Here is a 6000-nt window from a genome sequence, read left to right as displayed (position 1 = left end):
CAAGGTAGGATCTAACAATTTTGGAAGCCTTTAACAAGGTAGACCTTTCACAGGGTAGATCATGTCTCATGATAAAAAATTGTAACCTTCATTAGATGCACTTTAGAACTGTAGTAGTGAAGATTTGTGGGTCTCATTCCCACCTCATTTTTACCTTCTCATTGGAGGGTTTCTGGGTAATCATATCTTGTGTCATATGTGTTGAATTTTATTTATATTCATGTTATGGATGAATATTTTTAGCTAGTTGTTTCACTTTACATGCAAATTATGAGATGGATGTGCAGTGAAAAATTTTATGGTTGAAGTTTTGAAGTATTAATTCACCCCCCATCCCCCCACTCCCTCACAGAGTTTACTTTTCCTATTGTATTTCTAACATATTCTTCTTGTCTAGATCTATAAATCCTTTGGGTTGATCAATGTAGACATTTTCCTCAAGTATACTATTCAAAATTATAGATTTGACATCCATTTGATATACCTTGAAATTTTTGTAGGTTGAATATGCAAGCAGAGTTTTGAGTCCATCGAGTCTTGCCACAAGAGAAAAAGTTTCTCCATAATCAACTCCTTCTTCTTGAGTATATCCTTTACATACCAATCTTTCTTTATTTCTCATTACTTCACCATTCTCATTGAGTTTGTTTTTGAAAACCCACTTTTTCCCAATGACATTTTTGTCTTTAGCTCTTGGCATTAAAATCCAAGTATTATTCTTCTAAATCTTTTCAATTTCCTCATTCATTACTTAAATCCAATCTTCATTTTATAAAGCATCTTTCACTATTTTGGGCTCAAATTCATAAAGCAAGCATGTGTCATCTTTGATTTTCTTTCTTGTTAAAACATTTGATTCAACAATACCAATGATTTTTCAAGTTTGTGATGTCTTCTCACATACTTTGTTAGCACAAGTAGTTTTCTTCTCTATTATTCTATAAGTACATCTTGGAAAATAATCTCAGGCTCATTTTCTCTTCCTTGTTCAAGTTTTGGCTCATGTTCTGCATGCTCAACATTTTTTGTCTAAAGATAGACATTTCCTATCTATGTGATGCAAGAGCATCCTAGGTGTAAGGGCAATCTTGCATCACCAAAAATATTTTATATTCAATGTAGTAGACAGGTGGTTACTATTTATGGAAACTTGTTATTTTTAGTAATTTTTTCATATGAGCTCAAAATGTTCTCATTTTCTACGAGAAGGTTCATTTTAGAGAGATAAGCCTACCATAAAAATCTCATTGCTCCAGCTTAAGTATCAAAAAAGTTATTGCAGATTTTCGGTGGAACAATTTGAAGAAAAATCTTCAAGCTCATTGTTGGAGGCCTTAGAGTGCCCAGATGAGATCTAAAAACTCGATGGAAGGGCACTAGCATGATTCCAAGCCTATAGATCACAAGTAGGCATTTCTAAAAAGTGGTTATAATAGCCAATCAGAGCAACAATTCATCAGTTATGGCCTTCTAAAGCTGGGCTACCCAAAACTTCTAAAATAATTGTCAAAGATGTATTTGGCCAACTCAATATATTTTGTTAGAGTCTATTTACCCTAAGTATTAAGTTTGCGCATCTAGAACCTTCTTAGGTGGCATAAAACTGCCTATTTAAGAAAGGCCCAAACATTGTCTAGGAGAGCTCTGGGTGATAGTTCACAGCTTGTCTTGCAAATTCTTGTACTAAAGGCATCCATGTGGGTTAGCATATTGTACTTATGAATGTTGTAATTCAGTATTTGAGGCACAAATAAGAATTCCATATTTTGTTCCTGCATTTTTTGTTGTTTCTTTGTTTCTATTATGAGTTTATGGTATTAAGGGGAGCACCCTGCATCAAGTATTATCAGAGCTAGAGTTCTTAAGCTTATGGACAAATTGCCTATTGTGAGGCAATTTACACTAGAACCATGGTTTGGATTGAATGTATAGATAGATCACTGATTGTGAGGCAGTTTGCACTAGAGTTTCAGTAGAAGTGTGAAAATGCCTCCACGAAGAGAGCATGGTGGAAGAGTTGTAAGTGTTACACTTGAGGGTTTCCAAGCCCTCCAAAGGAAAATGCAAGCATTTGAAGAACAAATGTGAAGAGGAACAAATCTTCCAATAAGAGATGAAAGTAAGGATGAGGATGAAGTAGAAGAAAATGTTGAAGAAGAGGCAACTCTAAATTCAGAGGAGGAAAGGCTCTTTAGGACCATCTCCAAGATTGGAAAAAGACCTAAGTTTGAGGTTCCCACATTTTTATTAAAACTTAATCCAAAGGAGTTGATCGATTAGATCAATGAACTAGAGAAGCATATTGAGTATGAAGATATTGATGATCCTGATAGTGTCAATTTTTCAAAGGCAAAACTAAAGGGACATGTGAAGATCTAGTGGTAGGAGGTTTAGTTAGAGCAAAATAGAAAGGGAAAGGACAAAATCACCAGATGGGATCAAATGAAAGATAAACTGAAGTGACAATTCATTCTCATGGATTATGAGCTTGATCTATTGAAGAAGATGTAAGGGTTGAAGCAAGCAGAAAAATCTGTTTAGGAGTATACTGAAGAGTTCTATTGAGTTCTCATTAGAACTAGCCATGTAGATGCTAATAAGGAGAAAGTCATTCATTATCTTAATGGGTTAAGGCTCAACATTTAGGACAAGCTGAGTCTAGTTTGATTGAATAGTATTGAGGAGGCATACCAATTTTTCCTAAGAGTCGAAGAGAAACTGAGCAAGAACTTTGACAATAAGAATAATGGAAGAGCTAATGGTGGAAGATCTGGTGGACAATCTTATGGTGGTCATATTAATGATCAAAAGAATAAGGATGAGGCTAGAAGTAGTGGTCAGAACTAGAGGGGAAACAATTCCAATCATTTCCATGATCAGAAAAATAAAGATCTGAAAGGAAGAGGTATAGGACAAGGATCTAGAAGAGGAGGCTTCTATGGGAAATGTTTTCACTAAGGAGAAGAAGGGCATAGAGTATTTGAATGTACCTAGTGCCAAGGAAGGATAGATCAAAGAACAGAAGGCTAGGCTAGTGTTGCACATGTTGGTGAAGATGCTAGATCCTACATTTTGGAGATGCTAAAAGAGGAGAAGTCCTAGTTAACAGAAGAGTCCTATTGAGTGGTGAGAATGAACCTAAGCAAAAAAGGAGCTTGTTTCACACAAGGTGCAGATGTGAAGATAAGTATTGTGATGTGATCATTGATGGTGGAAGTACTAAAAATCTGGTGTCAGAAATGATGGTCACCAAGTTGAAGCTAAAGAATCAGAACCTGCATCCATACCACATTGCTTGGGTGCAAGATGACCACAAGGTCATGGTCAATGAGCAGTGTTTAGTGAAGTTCAAGATTGGAAGCTACTAGGATGAGGTACTATGTGATATCATACTTATGGGTATATTTCATATGTTGTTGGGTAGGTCGTGGCAGTTTGACAAGCATGTTATACACGATGGGCAAGAAAATACCTATGCTCTAAATAAGGATGGAGTGAAACATAAGTTGAAGCCATTGAAGGATAAAGAAGAAAAGGTATGTAGTGCTACCAGAATATGTTTTATTGTTGGAAAAGAGTTTCTTAAAGGTATGAAGCATGAGCATATGTGTTTTGCTATAATTCTTAAAGATAGTAAAGAAGAAGTAGAGGAGGTACCTGCAAAAGTTGTAGATATGTTGGGAGATTTTTCTCATGTTGTATTAGATAATGTACCTAATGGATTTCCCTCAATGAGGAAGATCAGTCACCAGATGGATTTGGTTCTAGGAGTTAGTTTACCAAACAAGGCAGTGCATAAAATGACACCAATAGAAAGTGAAGAGTTGAACAGACAAGTTCATGACTTATTATAGAAGGGGTTGATTCGAGAGAGTCTGAGTCCATGTGATGCACCAATGATATTAGCACCAAAGAAGAATGGAGAATGGAAGATGTGCACAGATTCTTGTGCTATCAACAAGATCATAATAAAGTATAGATTTCTATTGCTGAGGATAGATGATATTATGGACTGTTTGAGTGGAGCTAATTATTTCACAAAGATAGATCTGAAGAGTGGGTACCATTAGATTCATATCAGAGAAGGTGATGAATGGAAGACTACTTTCAATACAAAGGAAGGATTGTATGAGTGGTTAGTCATGCCTTTTGGGCTAACCAATGCACCAAGCACTTTCATGAGGCTCGTGAATGAGGTGTTGAAGTAGTTTCTAGGTAAGTTTGTCATTATTTACCTAGATGATATATTGATCTTTAGTAAGCCATTGGAGGAGCATTTGATTCATATTCGCAAGGTGTTTGATAAGTTGAGGGAAGAAAAGTTGTTGATAAACCTAAAGAAGTGCAATTTTGTAAAGAAAGAGTTGGGGTATCTAGGATTTGTAGTCTTAGAAGAAGGTCTGAAAATGGACCCAAAGAAAGTGAAGGCTATCCTCAAATGGCCTACTCCAAGGAGTGTGATAGAGGTAAGATCTTTTCATGGACTGGCTACATTTTATAGAAAGTTCATTAGAAGTTTTAGCAATATTTTTGGACCCTTGACTAAAACAATGAAAGGGGATAGGAAAGAGTTTAAGTGGATTGTAGGAGCAAATAAGATTTTTAATCTGTTGAAAGAGAAAGTTACTAAGCATCCTATTTTAGCACTTCCTAATTTTAACAAGGTGTTTCAAGAAGACCAATGATGCTAGTGGTACTACAATAGGAGCTATTTTGAGTCAAGAAGGTAGACCTGTTGCTTATTTTAGTGAGAAGTTAAATGATACAAAAAGAAAATATTTTTTTTATGATCAAGAAATTTATGCTATAGTTCAAGCATTGAAGAAGTGGAGACACTATCTTCTTCCCAAGGATTTTGTTTTGTATACTAATCATCAAGCTTTGCAATATTTGAATAGTCAAGGAAAATTGAACCAAAGACATTTAAAGTGGGTTGAGTTTTTGTAGAATTATACATTTGTTTTGAAACATAGGAGTGGGAAGTCTAACAAAGGTGTAGATGCTCTTAGTAGAAGACAACTTTTGCTAATAGAAATGCACATAGATGTGGTTGGGTTCAAGGAACTTAGTACCTTGTATCTAGATGATTCTAATTTTGGTGAAGCATGGAAGGCTTATACATAACCTGCTACACTTGACAGGACAAAGTGGTTGGATTTCATATTCTAGGATAATATGTTGTTCAAAGGAAGCTAGTTGTGTATTCCCAAATCTTCAATGAGAGAGAACCTCATCAAGGAGAAGCATAGTGGACAATTGGTTGGACATTTTGGTAGAGATAAAACTATAGCTTTGGTTGCTAAAAATTATTATTGGTCATAGTTATAGCAAGATGTGATGGAGTTTGTACAAAGTTGTCAAGTATATCAATTGGCAAAAGGAGTGAAGCATAATACAGGATTGTATCAACCATTACCTATACTAGAGAAGTCATGGAAGGATGTCAGCATGAATTTTGTTCTTGGATTACCAAGGACATAGCATGAGGATGATTCTATTTTTATGGTGGTTGACAGGCTTTAAAGATGACACATTTTATTCCTTCCAAGATGACTAGTGATGATGTTCATGTAGCAAAGTTGTTTTCAGAGAAGTGGTGAGATTACATTGTCTACCAAAGAGTATAGTTTCAATTAGAGCTAAAAAATTTGTTGAGTATTTATGGCATACATTGTGGAAGAAGTTGAAGATAGGTTTGAAGTTTAGTTCATCACATCATCCACAGATTGATGGACAGACAGAAGCTATGAATCACAATTTGGGAAACTTACTAAGATGCTTGGTTGGAGATAAACCAAAAGGATGGGATATGATTTTACTGCAAGAAAAATGTGTATATAATAATTCTATCAATAGGAGTACTAGTAAATCACCATTCTAGATTATATATGGGAGTTGTCCTAGAAATGCTTCTGAATTGAGGCAATTGGATAAAGAAGAGATAAGTAGTGTTGAAGCAGAAGATTTTGTTGAACATTTGAAAAGTGTCCATGAGGAGGT

This window comes from Cupressus sempervirens, chromosome 11, assembly GCF_028749045.1.
Source record: "Cupressus sempervirens isolate cs-2001-9-10 chromosome 11, ASM2874904v1, whole genome shotgun sequence".
NCBI lineage: Eukaryota > Viridiplantae > Streptophyta > Pinopsida > Cupressales > Cupressaceae > Cupressus > Cupressus sempervirens.
This window is presented reverse-complemented; position numbering follows the sequence as displayed.